Genomic DNA, 18134 nt, shown 5'->3' with positions numbered 1-18134 from the left:
CACCCCACTCTGGCCTATCACCCTCACCTTGACCTCCTTCCACCTATCGCATCGCCAACACCCCTCCCCCAAGTCCCTCCTCCCTACCTTTTATCTTAGCCTGCTGGACACACTTTCCTCATTCCTGAAGAAGGGCTTAAGCCCGAAACGTCGAATTTCCTGTTCCTTGGATGCTGCCTGACCTGCTGTGCTTTAACCAGCAACACATTTTCAGCTCTGATCTTCAGCATCTGCAGACCTCACTTTCTCCTCGAAGAGTTTAAAGTCTTAGCCAATTTCTGTCATTTTCAGTGAAGTCAGGGACTGTTTGCTTTGGTTTGAAGATGCTCCTGTGGTTTCTGACCAATCACAGAATAGTTGGAGAGAGAAAAGGAGTGGGAGCCATCATCTCTTCTCTCACAGCTGCCCAATGGTTTTGGAAAAACAGTTTATTTCTTTAAAATAATGGGTTGACCTGCTGTCACATGGCATCCATTCACAAAGTAGCTCATTTCCCACATTGACATAGCAATCGGGAGAGCCTTCCTTGTGTTCCATTGTTCACAGGGATTGTAGTAACTGTGGGTGAGTTCCTCCACTTAACCTGAGTCCACTATCCAAAGGGATTGAGTTCAACAGCTCCGTCCATCCCTTGCTGAATAAACAGATTATGTCTGAAGTCGTTGTGAGGATTTTAGGGGATTCAGTCATTTAAGATGAATGGCCTATTGCGCTGTTTCGAGACAACTTTATCATTTGCAAGGTGAAGTTATGCAGATGCCCCAGGCTGTTTTGAAAGCTGCTGTTGATTTTTTTTTAACAGTGCTGTGAAACCTTTGTTAAAAATCTATCACATAATTCAGCCCACTCAATAAACGATGTTGTTTTTAACAGAAAAGCTGACTTTATAAGGGAGTCTTTGGTCTTTTGGAGCTTGAGTAAGGAGGGTTCTATGAGACAAGACATTACAGAAGATTATCAAAGGCAGGCAGGCAGGCAGAGAGGTCTCTCTGTCCTGGGAGTTTGGCTCAGTGTAATAAGCCACTCAGGAATGCATGTGTTTGTGTACATTTGTGAGAATCTCCCATCTCCAGAGTGAATGGCATAATCTCTACAGAAGAATGGATTGATAATTACATCAGAAGTTTATGAGGAGATGAGAGCAATGATATAGTTTGGGATTGATACAGGGTTGTGGGTAAGAGCAGGACCGTGGGGGTAGTTTGGGATTGATACAGATTTGAGGTCCCTGTCGCTTGCGATGGTTTTATTCAGGCAACCATATCTCAGAGCTGGAACAACAGGAGTTCCTACGTTCAGCTGTGAGGCACCACAGGGGAGTGCAGAGGGGGGCATGGGAGATTGTAACCTCAGATCTAAAAATGGGCACAGAACAAAAACCTCTCATCATATTTTTCAATTAATTGGTCTGAATGTGGAGTCCTGGGGTGAGAAACGTTTGAAACATTGTCGGGAAATGGTTGCTATGATTTTCTACAGTCATTTTACAATCATTATTTTTGACAGTCATTTGAAAGAAATTGTGGTAATTTTTTTTCACATTCATTAAGGTGAGCCATGTCAGTGCTGAAGAATAGGAATTATGTCTTTTCATATTTAGTGTTGCAGCCCATTTCTTTCTGCCCTGATCATCGAACCCCAACCTCTGATGATAGCTTTCTACTGCAACTGAGTCAAATTTCCATTCCTGAGAAATTGTCAGCCTTACTCACCGACTAATACATTTCATTTCTAACTCAGAAAAGTTGGAAAGTCTTTCAGAATGTGAGCACATTTTACTGAAGCAGGTTTAAAACATCCTGTGGTAGGATCCTTGGAAGAAAAACAGGGCTAGTACATCGATCATCAACCAACATCACTAAAAATAAATTCACTGGTTACTCATCTAAACATTGCTTATGGGATCTTGCTGTGTGCAAAGTGCCATATCTCCATGATGCATTGCCTCTTGATAACGCCATTTGCAGAGATCAGATCTGTTTCACCACGTATAATGCTGGCACCAAGCCTGCTCTGTCTGCACTCTCTTGATGCCTCTAATCCCACCTTGCTGTTGAGCTGCTTCTCCAACATACAGACTTGCAAGACCCATAATTTATTCCAGTTGAGGAGTCACAGAGTCATACAGCATTAAAACAGACTCTTCCGTCCAACCAGTCCATGCTGAACATAGTCCCAAACTAAACTAGTCCCACCTGCCTTGACTAAAATCATAGTTTTTATCCTTTGCTACAGCCTCCCTCACAACTGCTAGCATCTGTCCCTACCCTCCCTGGCCACATCTCACTGAAGCAGACCTTTCATAAGTTGGACTCACATTTCAGCCAGATGAGCTTTGAACCCTGTATCCACTATATCAATGAAGCATATGTTTCCACATCCAATGCATGACCTTTCTTCACCCTATTTCAGTTCCCTTCAGAACTGAGACCCTCAGCCAGACTTGATTACTCTGCGAGCTGGATTGTTAGTCTTCAATTCTAAAATGTCAGCCCACCAAATATTCAAAAGTACTTATCCATAATCCCTGTCTTCTCTGATATCTATTACCTCATTGTGTTCCAAAGTTCTGCTCCAGATGATGTGCAAGTTAATTCAGTCTGGGTAGAGTTTCGGAATAGGGAGAGACTGATCACCCTAATGGGTGCCGTGTTAAGGCTTCCTAACATCAGTTATAGAGAATTGTCCAAGTAACAACTGGAGCTTTGTAGTAAAGGAAATGTAATAATGGTGTGATTTTTAATCTTTATATCGACTGGATTAATCAAATTAGAAAAGTACTCTTGATGAGTTTGTGGTTTGTCTTTGTGTCAATCTCAGAAAAAGGTCCACTGGGAAAAAATACAGTTGAATTCTAAATTAAGTTTGAAAGTAACATTGTCCAGCCCAGACAGGAATCTTGAATCTAGTCTGAAACACTTAGACAAGTATTGCTCACTACATGAACTTCTTGACATTGGGGAGTTGAAGTGTAGACTGGGTGACCACTTTGCAGAGCATCTACATTCTGCCCGTATAAAAGACCCTGAGCTTCCAGTTGCCTGCCACTTTACCACCCCACCCTGTTCACTGTCCAACATCTCTGTCTGGGTCTTGCTGCAATACTCCAGTGAAGCTCAGTGCAGACTGGAAGAACAGCACCTCATCTTCCACTTAGGGACCCTCCAGTCTTCAGGACTCAACATTGAATTCAATAATTTTAGGGCCTAGCAACTTCTTCCATGTCCTTTATCTATTACAAACCCCCCACCCCACCCACCCACGCCAGGCCCTGTCATCACATGGCCTCTCTCAGCACTCCCAACGCTATTTCAGCTACTCATTGTCCCCATTTGCAACTTTTCTTTCTCCCCTGGTCGACCATTATCTGTCCCTTTAGTTGCATAACTGTCACTCTCTCCTTCCAAGCTCCATTCCTAACTATCACTTACTCCTTGACCTCCCACCATCTTCCCACTCACTCCTCCCTTAATCCCTCAATTTTCAGCAAATGTTTCTTTTCCCCCAACTAGTATCAATTGTGAAGAAGAATCATTGAATACAAAATGTTTACTTTTTTTTCTCTCCACAAACAATCCAAGTCTTTCTCAACATATATTTTCAGTTACATCACACTGTAAACTTTTGCTATAAATTCTATGTTCTACAAACTTATACTCCACAACCACCTGATGAAGGAGCAGCACTCCGAAAGCTAGTGCTTCCAAATAAACCTGTTGGACTATAATATGGTCTTGCATGATTTTAACTTTGTCCACCCCAGTCCAACACCGTCACCTCCACATCATTAAAAAGAAAGATATTGATTCATGTGCCACTCCATCAGTAACGGTTTGCCAAGTTGAAAATGGCCCATTTGCCTTAACTCTTTATTTCCTTTTGTTTAGCCATCTGCTATCCATGTGAATATATCACCCCAAAAACACATGCTCTTGTTACTTTGTTTGTTTTTCATCTTATGGTGGAACTCCGCTCTTCTGGCCAGACCTCTGAACCTGGCCTCTTGAGGAATGAGGAGCATCCTCCATTGGAGGTCTTTATAAATGCAGGTTGTCAGGAGAAGACAAATTATATTCCCATTTTATGGAACCAGCTGCCATCTTCTGATAAGTTTTAATCATTTAATTCATTATAATATAAGAATTGTTCATATCACTCGGAAAGATAATGTAATTTCAGGCACATTATAGGAATGTAATGATATCAAATAGGTTGAAAATTTGAGAAAAAATGACAAGAAATTTGCAAATTCTGCATAAAGAATGAGTGAGGGGGAATGAATGGAATATTCTTGTATTTTATTGTATATGTCATGTCTGCCTTGTGATGAAACATGTTTAGAAATAGCGTTTCAGCTCTTCAGCAGTGGAGCCATGTAAAAACTGCATTTATTTTTGGAATGAAGACTAGGTGCCTCCTTTCATTGTGGTAGATATCGATGATGACATTTCTCCAGTGCATTACCTGTGGAACAGAATGTTTGACAACAAAGATCTCAAACCTAACGACAGGCTCCACTGTCTACAGGGCTGCTGGGATACCTGGCCTTTTGTAAACATCCCAAATATGGACAATGTGTAGCAGACAGCTCAAATGCTTTGAGAAAATACACCTGCCTCTTCACAATCCTCCAAGCCCACTGGCAGGATTGGCACTCCAGGGTCAGTGTCCTCACTCAGACCAATGTCCACAGTATCAAGACACTGGTTACTATCAACCAGCTGCATTAGGAAGGTCATGTGCACACAGTTAGTACTGAGGGAGTGCTGCATGGTTGGAGGGTTAGTGCTGAGTGAGTGCTGCATGGTTGGGGACAGCGCTGATGGAGTGCTACACTATCAGGTGGTCAGTACTGAGGGTATGCTGCACTGTCAGGTGGTCAGTACTGAGGGAATGCTGCACTGTCAGAGGCTCAGGACTGAGAGAGTGCTGCACTGTCGGGCGGTCAGCACTGAGGGACTGGTGCATTATCAGAGGATCAGTGCTGAGGGAGTGCCGCACTGTCGGAGGGTCAGTGCTGAATGAGTGCCGCACTGTCAGAGGGTCAGTCCTGAGGGAGTGTTGCTCTGTCAGAGGGTCAGTGCTGAGGGAGTGCCGTACTATTGGAGGGCCAGTGCTGAGGGAATGGTGCATTGTTGGTGGATCAGTCCTGAGGGAGTGCTGCACTGTCGGAGGGTCAGTGCTGAGGAAGTGCCGTGCTGTCGGACAGTCAGTGCTGACGCAGTGCCGCACTGTCGGGCGGTTAGTACTGAAGGAGTGGTGCATTGTTGGAGGGTCAGTGTTGATGGAGCACCGAACTGTGGGAGGGAGAATGCTGAGGGAGTGATGCAGTGTCAGACGGTCAGTGCTGAGGGAGTGCCGTGCTGTCGGACGGTCAGTGCTGAGGGAGTGTGCACTGTCGGGCAGTTAGTACTGGGGGAGTGGTGCATTGTCGGAGGGTCAGTGTTGATGGAGCGCCGCACTGTCGGAGGGTCAATTCTGAGAGAGTGCCGCACTGTCGGAGGGTCTGTTCTGAGAGAGTGCCGCACTGTCAGAGGGTGAGTGCTGAGACAGTGCCGCACTGTTGGAGGGTCAGTGCTGAGGGAGTGACGCAGTGTCGGAGGGTCAGTGCTGAGGAAGTGTGCACTGTCGGACAGTTAGTACTGGGGGAGTGGTGCATTGTCGGAGGGTCAGTGCTGAGTGAGTGCCGCACTGTTGGAGGATCACTGCTGTGGGATCGTCGTACTGTTGAATAGTCGGAGCTGAGGGAGTGCTGCACTGTCGGACGGTCAGTGCTGAGGGAATGTCGCACTGTCGGAGGGTCAGTGCTGAGGGAGTGCCGCACTATCGGAGGGTCAGTGCTGAGGGAGTGCCGCACTGTCGGAGGGTCAGTGCTGAGGGAGTGCTGCACTGTCGGACGGTCAGTGCTGAGGGAATGTCGCACTGTCGGAGGGTCAGTGCTGAGGGAGTGCCGCACTGTCGGAGGGTCTGTGCTGAAGGAGTGCCGCACTATCAGAGAGTCAGTGCTGAGGGAGTGCCGCACTGTCGGGCAGTTAGTATTGGGGGAGTGCTGCACTGTCGGAGGGTCAGTGCTGAGGGAGTGCCGTGCTGTCAGGCGGTTAGTACTGAGGGAGTGGTGCATTGTCGGAGGGTCAGTGCTGATGGAGCGCCGCACTGTCAGAGGTGAGTGCTGAGGGAGTGCCGCACTGTCAAAGGGTGAGTGCTGAGAGAGTGCCGCACTGTTGGAGGGTCAGTGCTGAGGGAGTGCTGCACTGTCGGACGATCAGAACTGAGGGAGTGCTGCACTGTCAGAGGGTCAGTGCTGAGGGAGTGCTGCACTGTCAGAGGGTTAGTGCTGAGGGAGTGGGCACTGTTGGAGGGTCAGTGCTGAGGGAGTGCTGCACTGTCAGAGGGTTAGTGCTGAGGGAATGATGCACTGTTGGAGGGTCAGTCCTGTGGGAGTGCTGCTCTGTAAGAGGGTCAGTGATGAGGGAGTGCCGCACTGTCGGAGGGTCAGTGCTGAGGATGTGCCGCACTGTCGGAGGGTCAGTGATGAGGGAGTGCCACACTGTCCGAAGGTCAGTGCTGAGGGAGTGCTGCATTGTCAGAGGGTTAGTGCTGAGGGAGTGGGCACTGTCGGAGGGTCAGTGCTGAGGGAGTGCCGCACTGTCGGAGGGTCAGTGATGAGGGAGTGCCGCACTGTCGGAGGGTCAGTGATGAGGGAGTGCCGCACTGTCATAGTTGTATGTTATCTCTCCATTGCACTTTGACGTGAACTATTTGCTTTTCATCTAATTCACTATTTATGGGATCTTGTTGTGAAAATATTGGCCGTGAGTTAATTTAATAATAGGGATTGCAATTCAAAAGTAATTCATGGACATCTGTGAATCACCTTGAACATCCTGAGGATAAGTAAGCTGCATCCACCAAGAGTTTTGCTAATGTTCTATTTCACCACAATGCGTAAAGTAATTCCGTATTTTGTAATATTAAGAATGAAATTTAGCAGAGTTTTGAAGAATATGCATGGAAAATGCTTGTCATAATAAAACACAATTGCTCTGGTGAGAACGTGTGCAAGTCACATGGAATTCATTACGACTACATTTTGTCTCCCAACCACACCACACTGTTGAATCTGTTGGGTATTCAGACCCATGGGATTGAGCTTCAGAAATTCAAAGGCTTTGATATGTGCACAAATATACAAACAAGCCTGAAACTACTGTACACTCTGGGTCAAAGGGCTTATCTGACGTATGGAATTGTGCGAATCATGTGCCAATTGCTGTGTTGCACACAAGTCTGAAAAGAGCATCTTACTTACAGCTGGGACCTGAGAGAATGTGAAAGCCAAAGTTGTAATTCCAGTAGATAAACAGTGAACTCTGCTAAAAAGTGACAACATGCCCCCTCAGTGTTTCAGTCTGTCTCTTGCATGGCTCAACAGCTGCTTTTCTAAGCTTTCAACCAGCAGCCTCACTGGCAAAGGGTCCCAGTCAAAACTATATTTTTAGATCTGTCTGAAGGATGCTGCATGTGGGAAATGAATGCATGCCTGTGATCAGCCACCTGATCATCTCCTGATGTACAAGCTCCAAATACAAAAACAAGCCAATACAAGTGTAGAATGATTCAACTTCAGCTCTTGTAACTTCAACAGAGTTTTCATTAACTTTGTGAGTTCTCAGATAACCCAAGTTCCTTGTGGCGTGAACATAAACATGAACAATTGGAATAGGATTTCTCCAAGCGGGTGATAATTCACTGTTATGAAGGCCTGGTGACATGTCACAGGATGCATACCAAGAGGCAGAGATGGGAGAGGATAGGCTGTAAGTGTTGCACCACAAGAAGCACAATAGGGATTCACATCAGCTGATCTCAAGAGCAGAGAGCCGTGTTCAGAATCCACATTAAACAAGAATAGAATTCTATAAATGGGAAACATATTTCAAACACATTTGTATCATAATTCCTATGCAATATTCCAACCTGTATAGTGCTGTAGCTGACTGACTGTAAACAGCAAGTACTCTAAATTAACCGTCAATGGAAAGGAATAGGGTGTAGAGGCAGGTTCATCGTACAGGCACGTACACAGAAATAGAAATGGACAGCAATCCCTCATCAAATACAGTTGTATCATTATTCACCAATGTTTCCACAAAAAGTACAAAAAAAAATCACACAGAATTTCTAACACATTCACATTGACCTGCTTTGGTGGGGGCCAGGTAGCTCAGTTATTCAGGGAACTAGAGCATGATAGCAGTTGTGTGGGTTTAATCACCCATACCAACCAGAGTAAGCTATGGAGGGTTTGCCTTGTCCAAGCACATGCCCTAATCTCCCTCAAGCTAGATGAACTAATTATGTTTCTTTCCAATGAAGAGAGATGATGAAGCTCCTTTGTGGATGACAGATAATTACTTTATTATTGAATTGTTTTATAACATGGCATAATGAACCAGATTTTATTTTTTTGCGTACTTACATCTTGCTCCTCTTATGTCCTTCAGTTCTCAATATGTCTGTCTCTAAAGTTGCCAGATGTTAAGTTCCATTGTAGACATTAAGGTAAGTCCCAGGTCTCTCCTGTAAAATGCTCGAACTTAAAAGAGTGAGGATATTATTCTTGGAATTTGTAAATAATCAAAATTTCCCTGAAGCTTCAACTGGCTCAACAATAACTGTAGTAATTTAAATTTATACAGAGTCTTCATGTAGTAAAACTTTACAAGAAGATTCATGGATTGCTACGAAACAAACATTGACCTCATCTACAGATGTTAGGGCAGATCACTAAAAAGCCTTGTTAAACCATGTTTTCAAGGAGCTGCATTATGAGGGAGACTGAAATGGAGATGTTTAAGGAAGGAGCTGGGGTGGGTTTGATTGTGCACAAGAGGTTGAAATGGGAGGAACACTGGGATCTTGGAAAGTTGTGAGGCTGGAGGAGATTACAGGGACGTGGAGAGGGAGGCTATGGAGGGATTTGAAAACAAGAATTTTAAGAATGTACCTCGTGTCATTCTTGGGCTTTCTCCACATAACCCTAGACCTTTCTTTTCAGGTAACAATCCAATTCCCTTTAGAATGTTACCACTGGACTGTCTGCACCATACTCTTCGAGAGTACATCGCAGAGTCTATTGAATGAAAGTTATGTCCTTGTTTTCCCATTGCTGCTTTTGACAATTATCTTAAACCCATGAACTTTGTCTCATGACCCTTTTGCCAATGGGAACAGTTTCTCCCTCTCTGCTCTGCCAGACCCTTCACAATTTTGAGCATCTCCATCAAATCTCGCTCTCAGCCTTCTCTTTTCCAAGGGCCTTTCAGACCTGTCCTCATTGATTGAAGTTTCTCATCCCTGGGAGCCTTTTCTGCACACTCTCTTCTGCCTCTGCATCCTTCTTAAAGTCTCATGCTCAGAATAAGATGTCAGTCAAAACCCACAGTCAGTCTTACAAATAAATTTAACCAAAGTTACCTGCTATTGTACTCTCTGCTTCTATTAATAAATCCTCAGATACTGCAAGTTTTACTAACAACACCCTCAACCTGTACTGACACTTTCAAAATCTCATCGGCCATTGACAGTCCCGTTCACCAGACTATGTTTGTTTGAGGTTCTATGCTCACTTTCTTTCAGGTCACAATTTCTTCATGTTTTGTGTCGCCTGTGAATTTTGAAATTATGCTCTGTCCACCAAGGATGAGGTTACTCATGTAAATAAAGAGCAGGGATCCCAACAAAACCCACTTCCCACAGACACCAGAGGATTCCTACAACAAACCTTCATCCAGTCCAAGAAACATGCATTAACTATCACTCTCAGTTTCCTGTCACTCAGCCAATTGTGTATTTATGCCATTTCTGTCCTTTTTATTCCATGAGCTATAATTTTGTTCATGAGTCTTTTGTGTGGCATTTTATCAAATACGTTTTGAAAGTCCAAGTACACACTATCAGCATCATTGACCCTTCTCTGTTAGTTTAGCAAAAAACTCCAGTAACTTAGTTAAACAGTATTTGCTCTTAGATTAATTGCTGCCTTTCTTTCATTAACTTGCATTTGACCAAAATACCATGAATATTAATCGATATGATTGTTTCTGGGTGGTTTCTTCACCACCATTGAGGTTAAGCTGACTGGTTTGTAGTTGATACATTTATTCTTGGTCTTTTATGATCAAGGGTGTGATATTTGCAATTATCCAGTCCTCTTGCACTCTGTCTGAGTCTAAAGAAGCCTGGTAAATACTAGCCAGTGTCTCTGGGAACTGTGTTCTCACTTCCCTCAGTACTGCTTGGATACAATTCATCTGGTCCTGGTATCATGTCAACTTGAAGTATAAACAACGTTTTTATTTTTGTGCTTTTTAATATTGTGGTCTGAAATAAGAAGGAACTGTTTTGAAAATGATGTTTAAAAGGATTGTTGCATGTTTTGAAAAGAAGTCAACTGACCCTCATTACAAAAGTCATTAAAACAGCTGTTGGAACAAATAGTCCTTGAAGTTTGCGTCGCAGACCATTTGTAGATGTGGGGGTTCTGTTCAGATTCAGCTCTGGTCAGCAACATGAAGTTGATTGCCATTGAGATTGTGACAAGTTAGTGATGATGAAGTCCTTTTGCCTCTCTATAGTGTAATTGGTTTGAAGGTAACTGAACAGTGTGGGCTGGGTACCACGGGCAGAGAGAGCTGCTTTATCTCCAACATGGAAGGTACGTCTCTGCTCTCTGCCTTTCTTTTTGAATGAAATGTGAAGCCCAGTCTGACTCTCAGGTGGATGTAGAAGATCCCAAGGCACTTATTTGATGAACAGGGGAGTTTTCTCATTGCTCAGGCCAATATTTATCTTTCTTCTGACAGCTTTTGACCGTGTTCTGTTCCTCTTTCTAAATACCTCTGCAGGTTATTTTAGAAATGTCACAAAAATAATTAATTCATTACGATGCTCATATTTGTCAGTCATTATGTGATTAACCCCTTGATTACTGTTGTCATGGAGACATAATTACATTATAATGAGGGTCACTGTGCGTCTGTCACTGGAGTCTGTATTGCAGGTCATATACATTGCATGCTTCAAAAGCAGCACATCCCTTCAAGGCTTAGACTTATGAAAGGCTGCATTTCAACACGATAATCGAAATGATATGACGTCCCAGAGATCATTTCAAGAGCACAGTTAATAAAGATATGTTTACCCTTTTCCTTTTCTCGTCATTGATATAATTAGACAACAAGATGAGCGAACAGAGATACATTTACAATGGGCTTTAGAATACAAGGGGCTCTTTCTCAGGACAAAATCAAGGTTCACCAGCAACCCTCAAGAGTGTGAAAAACACCATCCACCTCAGCCCGCAGCCATGGCCTCATGCAGATTGTTTTATTTCAGTGGTGCTCAATCAGCAGAATGCAGATTTCTTCAGTTACAATGGACGAAATATCTCACTTTGCTTGATGGCTTCTCTTCAGCTGTTGCATTGAGACAAAGTACAAGTCGCCTGACATTTCCTTCACTAGGGAATCAAAACCACAGTTTCTGCTCCTAAAGGGTCATGGTTGGTGATATAATCTTGCCCCCAGCTGATTGTTTTACCTGACCTCAATGCTGATGTTATCCCTCGTAACACGAAAACGAGATACACATATCATGGCATCGAAGAATCCAACAGATGCTTTATTGCCGCTAACATTGTTCTAAAACACATAGTAACTGGGTCAGTGTTGACTCAGTGAGCAACATGGAGCAGTATGCTTCTGGGAGTACCTCATGCTTCAAGTGATCCACATTAAGATGCAGCCTGAGATGGTTATACTGTCAGGTCAGTGATGGCATCATGAGTATTTCCCTTAAATGTGGACCAATACACTGTCCATTAAAGGTAGACTGACACACTGATGTGAGACATAACGTAACATCCCACTTTTCCAAAGATCAAAAATTATTCTAAATGGATTTGCATGGTTGCAAAGAGACACACATGGTCAATTGGATAATAATTATACTAACTTCCAAGTTTTAGTGTAATACTTCAGGAGTTAATAACTAATCATGTTCTGTAGACTATCAACCCATTTTGAGAGATTCATGTTGTTCCCTGTTGCACTTGCTGATAACGGTTTTGTGTTGCTGCTGGTTGCTCTCACTTAACATCATTGCACAAACATCATCATCAGAATGTTCTTTCTCACTCTCATAATGGAGGATTGATGTGCTTTACTTTGGTCTGAATGCCTTCTGTTCCTTAAAATGTAGCACCGTAATCAGCAAAGTTTCTGTAAAGTTTCTGAATGGTCTGGGCAAATTGCCTATTCGAGAAATTTTTGCTGGTATCCGACTATGAAGTGGATTTGTACACAGTGCACAGTTTTGATTCCTCTTTATTTCTTGCTCATCGTGTACTTCTGTCTTTGAGGAAAAGTATCCTTTTCTTCAGTATTTACGAACGAGAGGGACCGTATTCTTTTCTTCAGTATTTACGAACGAGAGGGACCGTATTGTTGAAGAGGAGAGTGTGAAACGGACTGGTAAGCTAGAAGAGATACTTGTTAGGAAGGAAGATGTGTTGGACATTTTGAACAACTTGAGGATAGACAAGTCCCCCGGGCCTGACGGGATATATCCTAGGATTATGTGGGAAGCAAGAGAGGAAATTGCAGTACCGTTGGCAATGATCTTTTCGTCTTCACTGTCAACGGGGTTGGTACCAGGGGACTGGAGAGTAGCGAATGTTGTGCCCCTGTTCAAAAAAGGGAATAGGGATAACCCCAGGAATTACAGGCCAGTTAGTCTTACTTCTGTGGTAGGCAAAGTAATGGAAAGGGTACTGAGGGATAGGATTTATGAGTATCTGGAAAGACACTGCTTGATTAGAGACAGCCAGCACGGATTTATGAAGGGTAGGTCTTGCCTTACAAGTCTTATTGAATTCTTTGAGGAGGTGACCAAGCATGTGGATGAGGATAGAGCAGTGGATGTAGTGTACATGGATTTTAGTAAGGCATTTGATAAGGTTCCTCATGGTAGGCTTATGCGGAAAGTCAGGAGGCATGGGATAGAGGGAAATTTGGCCAATTGGATAGAAAACTGGCTAACCGGTCGAAGTCAGAGAGTGGTGGTAGATGGTAAATATTCAGCCTGGAGTCCAGTTACAAGTGGAGTTCCGCAGGGATCAGTTCTGGGTCCTCTGCTGTTTGTAATTTTTATTAATGACTTGGATGAGGGAGTCGAAGGGTGGGTCAGTAAATTTGCAGATGATACAAAGATTGGTGGAGTTGTGGACAGTGAGGAGGGCTGTTGTCGGCTGCAAAGGGACTTAGATATGATGCAGAGCTGGGCTGAGGAGTGGCAGATGGAGTTCAACCCTGCCAAGTGTGAGGTTGTCCATTTTGGAAGAACAAATAAGAATGCGGAATACAGGGTTAACGGTAGGGTTCTTAGTCAGGTGGAGGAACAGAGGGATCTTGGGGTCTATGTACATAGATCTTTGAAAGTTGCCACTCAGGTGGATAGAGCTTGTAAGAAGGCCTATGGTGTATTAGCGTTCATTAGCAGAGGGATTGAATTCAAGAGTCGTGAAGTGATGTTGCAGCTGTACAGGACTTTGGTTAGGCCACATTTGGAGTACTGTGTGCAGTTCTGGTCGCCTCACTTTAGGAAAGATGTGGAAGCTTTGGAGAGGGTGCAGAGAAGATTTACCAGGACGTTGCCTGGAATGGAGAATAGGTTGTACGAGGATAGGTTGAGAGTTCTCGGCCTTTTCTCGTTGGAACGGCGAAGGATGAGGGGTGACTTGATAGAGGTTTATAAGATGATCAGAGGAATAGATAGAGTAGACAGTCAGAAACTCTTTCCCCGGGTACAACAGAGTGTTACAAGGGGACATAAATTTAAGGTGAAGGGTGGAAGGTATAGGGGAGATGTCAGGGGTCTTTACCCAGGTCTTTACCCAGAGAGTGGTGGGGCATGGAATGCGCTGCCCATGGGAGTGGTAGAGTCAGAATCATTGGCGACCTTTGAGCGGCAATTGGATAGGTACATGGACAGGTGCTTAATCTAGGATAGATGTTCGGCACAACATCGTGGGCTGAAGGGCCTGTTCTGTGTTGTATTGTTCTATGTTTTATGTTCTATGTTCTAATGCCTTATATTTCAGATTGGTGTAGTGCTGGAAAAGCACAGCAGGTCAGACAGCATCTGAGGAGCAGGAAAATCAACATTTTGAGCAAAAGCCTGAAAAGCTGTGCTTTTCCAGCACCACTCCAACCTGAATTCTAATCTCCAGCATCTGTAGTACCCACTTTCGCCTTGTATTTCAGATTGGTCAGTCAGTTGGATGCTGGGCAAGGTGGTTCACACTTGCTTTCTGTGTGCACAGTGTGCTGGGGATAGTGATCTCATCTCTATTGGCGATGCATAAAAACGCAGCAATATTAGGTTAAAATCTTGTTCGGTTGCTCAACGCACAAGGATCATAGATTCAATTTGGTACACCATACATTCTGCTAGTCTGTTGGATAACAGAGTGATGATATCATATGGACCATTCACTGTTGGGTACACACATCCTGAAACTGCCAGATCTTACCTATTCCAGAATATAGAATATAGAATAAACTGAAAATAGAGCTAATCTCCCCATTGACAATTGCACGTGGCATGACGCTAAGTCATCAAACAAGGGGAAATTTACACAAGAAATCTGTCAGAAAAGTGAAATCTTCCTCATTCACTGAGCTAGTTTTGTCCAAGGGTTGGATGATCTATGTAGAGAGTCCCTCTCAGCCCTTGAATGGCATTGCCAATGCAGAATCATATGTTGTAAAAACTTATCAATGAAATTATCGGTGGTCTGAAAATCTTTAACTCCACTTTCCTGCCTTTTCCTTGATTTTTTTAATGATTAAAAATCTGTCAATCTCTGCATTAAATGTATTTAATGATGTAGAGTCACAAGACCTTTATGTGGTAAAGAATCAGAGAGAAGAATTCTTTCCTACTCTTCCTAGTCACTTGGACCCTGATTTCCAAGAGATTTCTGAAGTTTCCTCAGTCAAAACAGCTACAAATTAATCATTTAGCTTCTCTGCTATTTCTCTATCTCCCATTACAAATTCTTCTGACTTTTTTTTGCCACTGACCTACATATATCTTAGCCGAACGCTTCCTTTACCATATCTATGGAAGCTTTTACAGTCCATTTTTATATTGTTTACAAGATTGCAACTCAATCCTCTACACAGCCAACACCATCATGCTCACACCCTCTATAAGGCATTCAGAGACCATGCACAGCCAGGAGTAGGAAATTCTGTCTAATTTCCCCTCCCAAGCAGGATTTGGGTTGGAGGTTTTTATTGGATCCAACTCCTGGATTGAACCAGTCTTCTGAATGTTCACAGACTGGTTTAAAGGGGACGGATTTGAGGAAGAGACTAGGATGATCCCAGCAGTTATATTGGAAACTGTTGGCACAGTTAGATAATCTAAAGCCTATCGAAGTTCAGGAGGAATACATTTATCCAGGTTGGCATTTCATCTGCAACATGACCCTGATAGAAGGATGTTCTAGGTCACCTGTGATGATGGAGATGGTGAAGCAGGACTTGGAGGGATTAAGGATGAACAGACCAAACTGAATTACATTGAATTGAATTGAATTGAATTGAATTGAATTTATTGTCACATGCACCGAGGCACAGTGAAAAGTTTTGTCTTGTGTGCAATACAGGTAGATCACAGAGTTAAATAGCATAGATAAGTAAATAATAGATAAACAGCAGCAAAAACAAAAACACAGGTACAGGCGAATGTTGAGAGTTTGTGAGTCATTTCAGTATTCTGTTCACCTCATTCAAGGAAATGTGCTCTTCCTTCATATGTCAGTACCAAAGATCATTACTGACGACAGAGCACAGAGATGTAAGCAATATAACCTTGTGATTTTGTGCATTGTTGTGGTCTCAGGTTTTTCCAAAGCTCCCCATAGTCAATGGAATACTTATCAAATGCAATCACTGGTGTGTTAGCCAATACTTCATTGAAGTGTAGAAAAGCCCTGATGGGCTGAATGGCCTACATCTACTCCTACAACTTATGGTATTAATGTGGAGCAGCAAACAGACAATTTGTGCTCAGCAGGTTCCCAGAAGAATTAATGGAATAATGATATGATCATCTATTCTCTGTGATTTTGGCTGCTGGATATATCTGGCCAGGAAAAGTGGCACGGTGGCTCAGTGGTTAGCACTGCTGCCTCACAGCACCAGGGACCTGGGTTCGATTCCAGCCTCGGATGACTGTCTGTGTGGAGTTTGCACATTCTCCCAGTGTCTGCGTAGGTTTCTTCCGTGTGCTCCAGTTTCCTCCCACAATCCAAAGATGTGCAGGTTAAGTGAATTGGCCATGCTAAATTGCCCATAGGTTAGGTGCGTTAATCAGAGAAAAATGGGTCTGGGGTGGGTTACTCCTCAGAGGGTCGGTGTGGACTTGTTGGGCCAAAGGGCCTGTTTCCACACTGTAGGGGAATCTAATAAAATAAAAGGACATCTTATGGTCTTCTTTGCATTGTGTCCATGATGGTGTCTCAATTCACCTGAGGCCCAATGGAATTTTGCTCGGAATCTCCAGGAGGCATCACATCCATGAGGTGTCACTGACATTACCTCTGTGAGGAAGTTAAGGAAAAATAAAGACCAGAAAACTAGGAGCAGGAGTGAACCCTTGAGTTGTTTGAATCTATTCCATTAATCAGTATGGTTTGGGCTGATTCTCCTTCTCAATGTCATATTTCCACTTTCTCTTCATACCCCCTGACGCCTTTAAAATCTAAAATAGGACAATGGCATTTGCTTGAAAAAAACTTCTGCCACTACATGGAAGAAATAAAATTATTTCCAACTCAAATTTTATTCCCATTTAAAACTCAGGCATGTGAACATGTAAAGAGATTTACTCCTCTAGTGCTTCTGTTGTGTTGTCTGAGGAGTATTTAAGAGCATTAGCTTGTTGTGGGCAACTGGATCTTGACTGGAATGAACAGCCTGGTATCTTGGATGTCCCTCGGCTTGGAAGAGGAAGTGCCATCAGCCAGGATTCACGATGGGCCGTGTTGGTTGAATCACGATGGGCCGTGTTGGTTGAATCAAGCTGTTCTTTTCCATTCTGTGGGAAACACTCAACCACCAGCTGTATTGAAGGGGAAAGGGCAGAAAAACAGAGACAGGAATTGAAAAGTATGGGGATTTGATAGAGAAACCTGGATTACTGACACTGTAAATGAGAACAATCAGTGAATCGAACACTTACCCTATCATTTCAATTGGTGAATGTGAAATAAACAGATCATGGACTCACCAACAGCAGATCCAACTCCTAACTGCTGCATCTCCTTGTCACACATGAACTGTGATTGTTACCCAGTTGTCTTTCTGCGACATAGCTCTGTTAAACTGAGATTAGCTCAGGGCTATTCCGCAGATGTAGAGGAATGCCTCAGACACATCTCTCCACAGACTCTGCAGTTATTCCACATTCTTAAGTGAATTATTTGCTGAGGTCTCTCTAATGGAGAAACCATATGTAATACTCCTCCCTGCATTGCTGACTTGTACAGCTCCCAAAGAAAACTGCCAGGAATGACTGCAGTATTAAAAACTTTATTTGAACAGAGACTGAGAAAGATCAGGTGAAAACAGGCACACACAAGGGAATGTGTCCAAACAAAACTGAACCACAAAGAGAAGAATGTTTATAGAACTCTAAACCACTCCACCCAACAGCAATCTCTGGAAAACGGTGGAAGGGAAGGAGGAACATCATGAGGCCTCGATTCAAAACAACCGAGTGAGCACTTACATTCCATCGCCTCCACTAAACCACCTCCACCTTCACTTCAAAGGAGCAACGTGGATTATTTCTGCTTAGTTAACTGTGTGAAAACCTCTCACCAGGCTACAGCGGCAGCTATTTTGGTACATAGTTTGTTTTACTAAGAAAAAGGCAGGCTTGAGGGTCAGAACTTCCTGTTGACAGAAAATATGTGGAGATTTTAAAATTCATTCACAAGATATGAGCATCAATGGTGTGGCTGTCCAACATTTATTGCCCATTCCTAATTGGCTCAAGAA

At 43.4% G+C, this 18134-nt stretch overlaps 1 long non-coding RNA gene across 1 annotated transcript; it reads right to left on the bottom strand.

The window, feature by feature from the left end:
- Positions 1-16895: 16895 nt before the first annotated feature.
- On the bottom strand, positions 16896-17502 carry LOC132828482 (uncharacterized). Its single transcript, XR_009646126.1, has 2 exons — positions 17314-17502; positions 16896-17193 (listed from the first exon to the last, which is right to left on the bottom strand). It is a non-coding gene; the product is annotated as an uncharacterized LOC132828482 (long non-coding RNA).
- Between the last annotated feature and the right edge of the window lie 632 nt (positions 17503-18134).

Source organism: Hemiscyllium ocellatum, chromosome 26, assembly GCF_020745735.1.
Source record: "Hemiscyllium ocellatum isolate sHemOce1 chromosome 26, sHemOce1.pat.X.cur, whole genome shotgun sequence".
NCBI classification, from domain to species: domain Eukaryota; kingdom Metazoa; phylum Chordata; class Chondrichthyes; order Orectolobiformes; family Hemiscylliidae; genus Hemiscyllium; species Hemiscyllium ocellatum.
This window is presented reverse-complemented; position numbering and strand designations above follow the sequence as displayed.